The following is an 11,823-nucleotide window of genomic DNA, read 5'->3' on the forward strand; positions in this document are numbered from 1 at the left end:
AGTGATATTTTTATGACCTATTTAAAATAAGGACCAGGAGACAAATATACTACATTTAAACATTTTTTATTTTACAAAATTATTGTTCCCTCAAAAATAAAGATTTGGTCATTATTTATACCCAGGTGAAAAAAAGTGTACTTTAGTGCACTAAAAATACACTTAAGTACAAGAAAGTACATTTGTAGTACATTCATATTTTTTGTGCTAAAAACAACTGTAAAAATAATACACTATTAATACACTAATTAAAAGTATATTTTTACTTAAGTAGTACTTAAGTGTAATTAATAAAGTATACTAAATACCATTTATATTTTAAATGTATTTTTAGTGCATAAAAAAAAATATACTTTTGAAAAAATAGACAAGAGTTTTTTTAGTGTATTTCTTACAAGTACATTTTTAACGCATTAAAAATAGTTCATTGTTAGTGTACTTTTACATAGCTATCAAAGTACACTAGCAATGAACTATTTTTAATGTGTTAAAATGTACTTGTAAGAAATACACTAAAAAACTCTTCTGTCTATTTTTTCAAAAGTATATATTTTTTTAATGCACTAAAAATACATTTTTAAAAAATAAGGCTTTTAGTATACTTTCTTAATTACACTTAATTACTATTTAAATTAAGTTTAAGTTTAAGCCCCTTGGAAGTCAATGGAAGACTTATCCAGCGCTCAGATTACATCATAAATATAATATTTTGTTATGCAATTATAAATGGAAGCCATACGGGGTTAGAACAACACGCAGGTGAGTAAAAACTGAGATCATTTTGATTTTTGGGTGAACTCCTTTAATGCTTTTAGTTTAAGCTTGCCACTTGTGTTATTTTGTTTCCCAACAGTCTGTTTGGACTTTAATAATGTTTAAAAAAAATAAAGTGTTTTTTAAGAAAGAGATGCTTTTTGTTTGTACACATACCATTCCTCCTGTATCCTTTTAAACTATAGGTGTTTTCATTTACATGAATTACATTTACCGGTTATTTTTATCAAATGCATTACATCTAACTTTAAAATGATTATTGTATTAAACGCCTTCATCAATGGTGGACAATTGTAACATTTACATTTTAACAGTATAACTTCAGCATAAATGAGGCAGAAAATGCTACTGATAACACAGTAATAGTGTACTTGACTAAAAAAAAAACATTAACATTTAAATGTTTTATAAAAGTACTTTTGACATAGTTAAAATACATTTTTACAATAAATTAGTTTCCATAAATATAATATGATTGTATATTCTTATATTTTAAAGAATTTAAAGGTGTATTTAAAAATGTTTTAAAGATGGGTTCTATTGCTCTAAGGGGGAAAAAAAATTAAAGCTGAAATAATATTTTAAAATCATGTTTAAGTTCATCTTAAGTTTGTATAAAAATAGCACAGTTGATATATTCTTATATTTTAAATAATTTATAAGTGTATTTAAAAATGTATTAAAGATTTAATCTAAAGATAAAATTAAAGCTGAAATAGTATGTTAAAAGCATATTTAAGTTCATCTTCAGTGTGTCTCAAAATAGCACAGTTGAGTACACTAAGATGATCTTAAGTTTATATTAAGAAGTACTAAAGAACATTTTTTAGTATATTAACCCTTTAAAACCGCACGTATCATATTTGATACACGAGTTTCTAAGACATATATTGAATCAGTGAGGGCAATACTTTCTTTGAAAACCTGTTGTATCTATTTTGATACGTGTATTCTGCCATCTTGTGGAATTTCACTGTACTGCAGGCAGTAGAGGGGTGATTTTTTAGCTTTTCAAAATGGCGGCTGCGATTGGATCAAGCCAGACGCTTTCGGCAGGAAAATAAAACCTAATTTCAAGTTGTTAAGGTAAAAAATAATATTGGATTGCGCCTGATATAATTAATTTAACACTTTCTGAATTGAAATAATGCATAATTACTTAATAATTTAATCGTTAAATTACAAGTAAATCGTGTTGGAAATTGTGTATCAAATTTGATACTGCAGGTATTAATGGTGCTTTATGTCTAAACAGTAATGTCAAATTGTAGTAATGTTATCTACTTTATGACTACCACAATGCAAACACACACAATATTGGGATGATTCAATTAATGGCAATTAATGACTGAAATTCCATATTAACCCTCTGGGCTTCTTCGCCCGAAAACGGGCGAAAACTTGAACGTTTCGAATTGTTTAATTTTTTTGCTTCATCGGATGGGGGTGAAACTTGGTGACTTTTGTTTTATTACCTATATGAACACACAAAAAAATCAAGGAGATGATTCTGATATGTTAAAGGGTCGTAAAAAAAAAAGATCACGCTTAGCTTCCTCCCGCCCGAAAACGGGCGACATATGAATGGGAAATACAAAAAAATAGGAAAACTCAAGAGAAACTTTTGGTGGTACAAGCTACAGATCAGCCACTGTGCTGAAAAAAAGTGTACAGCAATGAAGGGGTGACACTCTAAAACATCAAGAGTGCAAATAAGACACACACACCCCCCCCCACACACACACACAAACACACACACACACACACACACACACACACACACACAGAGAGAAATTAACTGGTAAGACTGAAACAGCAAATTTTGCCCCAAACTACATAAAAATTATATAATCATAATAACTCCAAAACTATAGCAAGGAGAGTCAAAAGGTAGGTATCGTTTGAAAGAACTCTTTTTAAATTTTTTGAAAATATAAATTACATTACATTTGGACATTGTCCTGCCAAGAAACGGCGGATAAAAGAATATATATATATATATATATATATAATTTTTATTATGATTTTGCATATCTTTCTTATTTGTCATGGAATAACTCAGGAAGGAAATAAGGTAGGAGGAAAATTCTTTGTTAGCTGCATCTGGATAAAAAAAAAAAAATTTTGGATAAAGGAATCAAAAATTACATTTTGAAAAGAGATAGCCTTTTTGTACAGTCTTTGACACCCACTCATGGGCAATTTTTTCTCCATGAAGAATATCTTGTCATAAAAGCAATAGATTATGTTAATTTTGGGCTCATTTTAATTGTAATAATATGCTGTAAAAAATGAAGTGCCATTTTCAATTATCTGAGAATGTTTCATGAGCTGTATGATGTTTTTGACACATTGCAGTACATTATTTTATAGATTATGAAAAAAAAGAAATTCTATTTATCAGCAAATAACTCAGCAATACTTAAGAGTTTTTCAAAGTGGATACATTCACTGTAAAGTTCAGACTCTAAGCTTTCAAATGACATCACCTTTGTGTTAATCAAGGCAAGATTTTTGAAAAATATGGTAATGAATATTTTCGCAGCTAGGTGGCGCCTGCTGGCAGTACACTTGGTTTTAGAGGGATTACTCAGCACTCGTTAGGAGTTAATAAATGTAATTAGATGCATTAAAAAGCTGAGATCCTAAGCTTTAAAATGATATATAATTTGTGTTGTTCCATTCAGTGTTTGCTTAGTAATAAAAAAAATTATTTCCGAATGGGAATAAATCAAATAAATAAATAAAAAAGCTATAGGCCGCCTAAAGCTATAGGCCGCCAAAGTGCATCTTTGCACTTTGTTGGTGCAAAGATGCAAGCATTGCACCAACAATCACTTCTCACATGTGTACTGTGAGAAGTGTAAGGTGCATCTTTGCCTGAACAAAGACAGAAACTGCTATGTTTTCAAACTGTTAAAGGCATAATAGATTTTTTGTATCTAAAATCTACACTGTTGTAAGCAAAACGTTCCCAAAAAGCCTGATGTATCAATTGTGATACAAAAAATATATCATAAACAAAATGAGTTGGCAACATTTTTTATTTTATTTTTTTGATTCAAGGCTTAATAAACATCTAATTTCCAAAAATATATAATTTTCTGCCATTTTTTTAATGTGTCAGGCTTTAAAGGGTTAAGTACAAAATAAGTGCGTGAAAATAGAGCACTTTAAATACATTATGGAAGTGTATTAAGTGCACTTAAATAAAATGTATTTTAGTGTACTTTTTTAATCTAGGAATACATTATAAGTATAATTTGTATATAATTAAATATTATTATTATTATAATTTAAATAGTTTATTATTGTATTTAAAGATGGTTTCAATTATACTAAAACTGGTAACAAAATACATTTGTTGAAAATATGAAATAGTATATTAAAAATACACTTTAGTTTATCTTCAGTGTGTCTCAAAAAAGCACAATTGAGTACACTAAGATGATCTTAAGTTTATATTAAGCAGTACTAAAGGTAAGCTTTTAGTATATTAAGTACAAAATAAGTGTGTCGAAAATAGAGCACTTTAAGTACATTATGGAAGTGTATTATGGAAGTGTAATAAAATGTATTTTAGTGCACTTTTTTTAATCTAGGAATACATTCTAAGTATAATTTGTATATAATTTAATATTATTATTATTATAATTTAAATAGTTTATTATTGTATTTAAAGATGATTTCAATTATACTTAAAGTGGTAACAAAATACATTTTTTTAAAATATGAAATAGTATATTAAAAATACACTTAAATTCATCTTCAGTGTGTCTCAAAAAAGCACAATTGAGTACACTAAGATGATCTTAAGTTTATATTAAGCAGTACTAAAGATAAGCTTTTAGTATATTAAGTGCAAAATAAGTGTGTCGAAAATAGAGCACTTTAAGTACATTATGAAAGTGTATTATGGAAGTGTACTAAGTGCACTTAAATAAAATGTATTTTAGTGCACTTTTTTTTCACCTGGGTAGTCACTCCCATCTTCTATAGAAAACAAAATGAGAATTGTACTTAATGCTCTTCTCCATGCAGTTAGTCCTTGTGGAGACTAAAGTTTTCAAAATTCACTCACTTTTGTTACCTTTTGAATTTTGTCTGAATTACTTACAGTTTTGGGAACTAAATCATTAGGGATAGTTCACACAACCCTCAGAAGGTCTTCGGTCATTTCTGACCGAAAAAAAATCTGTTTTGAATTTCTAAAAATCACAGCTTCATCGGAATGTTATGAAACTTGGTGACTTTTATGGCATTAGGTATGTGAATACAAAAAAAAAAAATGGGGTCATGATCCGAGCATGAATTAATGAAAATGAATACACAAATAGACATGTTCATTAAATATTATTTCACATAAAGTGTTATAATTGAATGAATTGCATTTTTTGTTACAAATTCTGAATTAAAAAAATAAATAAAAAATAAAGAACAAGCTTCTCTTTCTAACACAATGTTTAGGTTTGACTGTAATCATAATGCAAAAACTAACACTTTAAATCACTATTTCTAAAAAAATATATATCCAAAACTTGATAAGAAATAGTTTTTGAGATTGTTTAAATATATATTCAAATCCACAAAAAAAAAAAAAAAAAAGTAAATGTGTCCATTCACATGCCATAGAGATTTGGCATAGATTTGGCTTCTCCATAGAGAGCTGTAGATGCCATCTAGTGGTTACACCATGGTTCTACGCGTCCAAATGAGATGCAAAATTTGCTCTCATCAGAAAAGAGGACTTTGGTCCACTGTGCTTTATTAAATCCAGAGTCAACGCAGCCGTCTACCAGGACATTTTCAGAGCACTTCATGCTTCCTTCATTTTCCAGCAGGATTTGCACCTGCCCACACTGCCAAAAGATCCAAAACCTGGTTCAATGACCATGGTATTACTGTGTAATTACTGTGTGATTTCATGTCATATTCAAATTTTTTGAAATCCTGTTTTCGTGGGTTTTATGAGCTGGAAGCCCAAATTATGTACAAATAAACAACTAAATACTTGAAATCGTTTAAGTTGTGGGCCCTGAATCTATAATCTATGGAAGTTTAAGTCTGGATTTTCACCTTCCAGTCCAATCAGAACCTGTGGAGGTGTGCATACAACAGCCAGGTAACATAAAACTAGGCAACAACAGGAATGGTCATTAAAAATGCAATGTTTTTGTTTGAGTTCTTAATTTTTGACATGTAGTTTAATAAAAATAATTTGCAGCATCCCCTGCTGACTTATTTGTCAATAATTAATTTTCAATATATCTGTCAATAATTAATCCAACATGCACGTATAATGCGTACAGAAGCACGTGTTCCAGGCGACTGGAGGGTGTCTACAGAAACAACATTGATAATTTGGTGAGATTCCTTGATTCAAAACACAAATCCATAAGTGGCTGGTGAGTGTTATTGTTACTGACGAACACAGCGACATTACGCATGGCTGATTAATTATAATTTAATAATAAAAAATGTTGTTGCAAATTAAAAACAGGAACCAGGAAGATGGCTTCGACTTGGACTTGACATACATTTACCCCAATATCATTGCCACGGGTACACCATGGATGTTTAGACTGGAAGCCTATAACCGGGTCAACTTGGTGCCGTCCCAGATGAGATGAGTCTTTTTTTTGCATCTCTATAAAATGTCACATCCATGTTTTTGTTTTACAGATGTAGATCTTAAAATCATTTCTTGAATATGAAGCAGAATATTTCTTGAATAAGAAGCAGAGGCCACTGACTTATTTCTGTTTTCCAGTGATTTGACCTGCTGAGATGCTGGACCAGAGGAGGACAGACATGCTGTACGGACACACGCAACCAGGTAAGGTCACACACACCTCCACAATGTATGTTTTGGCTGTACATAGCTGTTTCTGAGTTCTTAATGTTAAAAGAGTTTTTTTGAGTCATTCTGACTCAAAGTTCTGATGATGAAAGTGGCAAAGAGCTTTTTTGAGATGCTAAAAGTGTCTTCTGGTTCTCTGTGCATCAGCTCCAGAAGGAAGAGCCCAAAGCCGCGTGCTGCCCAGCGGCCCAGACTCGGAGATGTGCGATTTCGGAGAGGCGTTGCTGGGATGTGCTCCGCTTCCATGCCATAGTGAATGAAGGCAGCAGCCATGGCCTTATGTATGTTAATCTTTTATTTGATATTTGATCATTTGATGCATTACAGTCTGGCACCTGTGTCAAGAGGAGTCCAATATTTCAAAACATTATTATAGCACAGTCAGTGTGATATGTGATTACAGTTTTTTTTTTTTTTTTTTGTGGCTTAGGGCAAAAACCTCTACAGAACACAAATATGTTTGTGCAGTGCAACCCGCTGGAGTGCAGAGCAAGAATGAAGCAGATGATGGTGAGATGGATATCGGCGTTTATATTTAATATTGAAAGTGCAAAGATTTTTAAATGTCTTAAAAACATGAGAATGCAATTAGTACAACAGAGATTTGTTATATTGTTTGTGTAAGTTTTATCTGTGTCTGGCACAAGTGAGGATGATGATGAGCAGGTTGGTGAGGAAAGTGAAGACGAGCACACAGACGTTTCCCAGGGTGTAGGCGTAGACTGCAGCATTTGGACAGACCGCCCCCGTCTTCAGTGCTTAATTTGTGTGTTGTTGTTTAAGGCTCTGTAGTTGACATGTTCTTTTAACTGCTGCTATTTTAATTTCTCCTCTTACTCATTCCACTTCTTCTTTCTTTTTCATAGTCTCTGCCAGTTCATCAGTTTTGTTCTTTGTCTGTATTGTAACATATTGTGTATATACTTTGCTTTATTAAAAAATAAAGTTGTCCTCCGAAGAGGGGGGGTGGTGGCGGGCCAAAAAAAAAAAAGTTTTGTTCTTGTTGACATTATTTTATTTATTGTTCATTTTTATGCTGTGCTTTATTGTATATAGTTCTTTCTTGTTCCTGGAATAAAATGTCCCTTAACTCATTGTTTAATTGCATTCTTTTCATTAATTTATTCCAAAAAAGATTTAAAACAGTGACTCAACCCAAACTTTTGAATGATAGTGTATAGTGTGACAAAAGATGTCCTGTATTTCTGGCCAAATTAATGCAGGCCTGATGCCAAATGAACTCACCTAATGATATAGGCAGCTGAATGACTGATTGAGTTTGGTTGCAAGGCTGAAACTTAAAGGAATTGATGGAAGGGCATACAAGTATGCTGTACAATGAAGTGATGACGAAAAAGTTTAGCAACCAAGAGACGTGTGTGGAGATCGGTGAGAGTGTCCGCGGGGAGGATGTCTACATTGTTCCAGACTTTTTGATAATTTATTTATTTTATACCCTTTATTTATATTGTGCTTTTTACAATACAGATTGTTTCAAAACAGCATTTGTTTCAAATAATTTTCACACAACTTTTATGGGCCCATAATAATTTGTTGTATGGATACCTGGAGAATCAGAAATGCAAGATATGTAAGAAACATAGGGGAAACAGAATCCGACGGCAAATAGTTCAGCTGTCGAAATCCGTTCCCCCTCTCCCATTATGAGAGGTGTTGATGTAATGGCTTAAAATATGCTGATTTTATTTTTGTGTGTGGATGGAGCTTAACTTGCATCAGTTTAAAGAATATATTTTTTTGCCTTTTATTATTATAGGACAGTATAGTATCAAGAAAGTTTGACGACCCGGGACTTGAACTCGGGTCGCCCAAAGCTAAACAAAAATGTTGTTAGGGAACTGTCCACTAGGCTATTGGGTTTAGCAATCAGCTGCAATTTGATAAATATTAGAACCTCATTGTGTAAGAAATATAGGGGGAACCGAATCTGACGGCAAATAGTTCAGCTGTCGAAATCCGTTCCCCCACCCCAATGATGAGAGATGTTGATGTATCGGCTTAAAATATGCTTATTCTATTCTGTGTGTGGATGGAGCTTAAACAGCATCAATTTTGATTGATTAGATACTGAATTGCAATACAGTGAATGAGTGTCAAGCTGCGTTTACCTGTGCCACCTCTCTACAGCACAAGTTTTCTCTTGGAGACAGCCTGGTACAGTGACCACAAGTACACCTGTTGCAAAATTATACATTATGAATGTCGGACTTGTGCCTGCAGAAGAGCTAGCTATCATTCTGACACTTCTCCCATCCGCGCGGCCTCCGGTTCGTCCATGTTTTCCTCCACAGTCACGGCAGGGGCTAATGGTTCAAATAGATAGGGCAGAGGACCTGCACAGCCATCTATTAGGCTATGTCTCCATTTAACCCCGGGGATTCAGGAGGAGAGAAGTCCTCCGCCTCCACAGAGCCCTGCGTACTGCTGCCACTGCAAATGACTATGTCACTCTCCATCTTTATTATTGGGGTTCAGGGGGCGCGTAGATCTATGCTAAGTACACACGTTTTTTTTTAACCGGAAAATTATTATTTTTTCAAATATATCCTTTTATAGTGTGTATAAACAATGACATTATAATTATACATGTACGTACATTAATATGTTTTAAATAGAATTACGATTACTGTAGGCTACTATATGTAGCAGGACATTCAGTTCAGTGTATTTCATTAGACTTTAACTTTGCAGCTATAAAAAAAAATCTAGCATTTCCTCACGGTTTACCACAGATTTTTTGTGACAGTCGATATGCATGGGCCACTGCACAGCAAAATCCCCAGAGTTAAATTAACTCTGTTCAGAGAACATTTGGTCCCTCTCTAAAGAGAGTTAAAATAACTCTGAATCAGAGTTAAAGTTAATGAGATACTTAAGTGATTAATTAAGTGATGATTGGGCATTAATGATGAACACCTGCTGTCAACAAGTTCTCAGCAGAGGAGGATTCAACAACTCCATAAACAGCATTACCAGCTTCACTTATTACTAACCAGACTGACTGTATTTCTGTCATACGTCTACAGAAGTTCTTATTGAGAATTAACAGAGGTTTAGTTGGTGACAATTTATTGAAAATGTATGATCACCATTATGGTGATGAGTGTTTCCTTTAGTTGGGCAGTTTGACTCTTTTTGCAAGTTTGTGGTTTTTGTAACGGTTTTTACCAAAACATGTAATTTGTTTCAAAGAAAGCCAAAAACAATGATGATCAGGTGATATAGTTTTCAACAACAAATAATAGAAACTTAATAGAGCACTTATCTCATGACTGTCTAAAAGTGATTATTTGATGTTAATAGATTATATTCACTAACAATACTCTCTAGCCACAGATTGGACATTCTGAATTTAGATTTTTAAAATACATTATAGGGATTTTTTTTTTTTAGACAAAGACATCAAGTATCAGCATATGAATCTCAACAATGGTTACATGTTTCATGCTGCAATGCATGCTAGGAGCCACAATAGTATTAAACTCATGGCTCCCAGGATGCATTGCGGCATGAAACATGTCACCATTGTTGAGATTCATATGCTGATTCTTGATGTCTGTGTCTTGAAAAAAAAAAAAAAAAAAAATCCCCTATTATGTATTTCAAAAATTCAAAATGTCCAATCTGTGCAAGAGAGTATTGTTTATGACTATAATCTATTAACATTAAATGATCACTTTTGGACAGTGATGATATAAGTGCATCATTCTATTTTTTGTTGTTGAAAACTAGATCACCTGAACATCTTTGCATCTGGCATTCTTTGCAACAAATTACATGTTTTGGTAAAAACTGTTACAAAAAACACAAACTCACAAAAAAAAAAGCTAAGAGTCAAACTGCCCAACTAAAGGAAACACTCATCACCAAAATGGTGACCAACCATTTTCAATAAATCGTCAACATCTAAACCTCTGTTAATTCTCAATAAGAACTTCTGTAGACGTCTGACAGAAATAAAGTCAGTCTGGTTAGTAATAAGTGAAGCTGGTAATGCTGTTTATGGAGTTGTTTAATCCTCCTCTGCTGAGAACTTGTTGACAGCAGGTGTTCATCATTAATGCCCAATCATCACTTAATTAATCACTTAAGTATCTCATTAACTTTAACTCTGTTTCAGAGTTATTTTTAACTCTCTGTAGAGAAGGACCAAATGTTCTCTGAGCAGAGTTAATTTAACTCTGGGGATTTTGCTGTGTGGCGATGACAGTTTCCCCCCCTCTCCCCTTCCCTCTCCTCCCCTGCCGTGCCACACCACAAAAGAGATGTTTAATTTATTTATTTATTTATTTTTTTGTTAGCTGTTGAAAAGTACGGTGACTTCATGGATATTGTTCTGCCTGCAGTCTAAGATAAGAGGCCAACTTACCTGGTAGTATTCGTAGCTGGTTTCCAGCAAACTCGCACACAGACAGATTTGGGAGGAGAATTAACCATTCTAAATGGTTAACTAAAACTAAAAATTTAAAATTAATGTTAACTAAAAAAAAAAAAAACAGCTTCACAAACCTCTGTGCTGCTGAAGCTGCATTTTGAGCATCCAATGCTTAAATATCCGAGCCAGATTCACGCCTGTGAGAATAAGACTCCCTTGCTTTATTTAGAACAATGGCTGAGATCATTATCTTGCTTAGAAAACAAAATTTGACACCGGCAAGGAACTGACATATCAGCAATATATCGTCCTGCCTGTTTGCAAATAAGAAACTTGCTGATAAACTATTTACATCCTATTCTGTTGAACACATGCCTTTTTTTTTATGCATACATTCCATATAAATTGTTGCATTCAGTAATATTAACTTGACAAAACAAAGCTTTAAAACCTAACATGCATAAAAATGTTATATTTTAGACTATTGGTCAAAACTATTACGTACACATTTTAAAACTTAAACCTTTAATGCCCTGGAAATATGTATAATATAGGCCTATAATGCGTGTCTTTATAAGCTAAAAAATAAATATAAAGTTCAGTAATAATAATGAAAAATATATATTTATATATATGGTTTGTGCTACAAATAAATTATTGCGCATATTTCTTGAGATATGCCAGCTATAAGTTTTATGTCTTTTTAATGTTAATTAAATCTAATCTATGTTAATTTGTGTAAAAATGATACTGTATCACAATCAATTATATTAATAGTGGTAATTAGTTTGAA

At 32.6% G+C, this 11,823-nt stretch overlaps 1 protein-coding gene and 1 long non-coding RNA gene across 2 annotated transcripts in view; one reads left to right on the forward strand and one right to left on the reverse strand.

The window, feature by feature from the left end:
* Positions 1–11,823, reverse strand: part of LOC311068744 (uncharacterized protein) — a 62,301-nt gene that overhangs the window by 50,242 nt on the left and 236 nt on the right. The gene's annotated exons all lie outside the window — the stretch shown is intronic.
* On the forward strand, positions 1,815–7,669 carry LOC311069180. The gene is made up of 6 exons (XR_014603490.1): positions 1,815–1,860; positions 6,084–6,179; positions 6,275–6,610; positions 6,782–6,915; positions 7,065–7,144; positions 7,282–7,669. It is a non-coding gene; the product is annotated as an uncharacterized lncRNA (long non-coding RNA).

The sequence above is a fragment of the Abramis brama genome (assembly GCF_963993115.1).
Source record: "Abramis brama genome assembly, chromosome: 18".
NCBI classification, from domain to species: Eukaryota; Metazoa; Chordata; class Actinopteri; order Cypriniformes; family Leuciscidae; genus Abramis; species Abramis brama.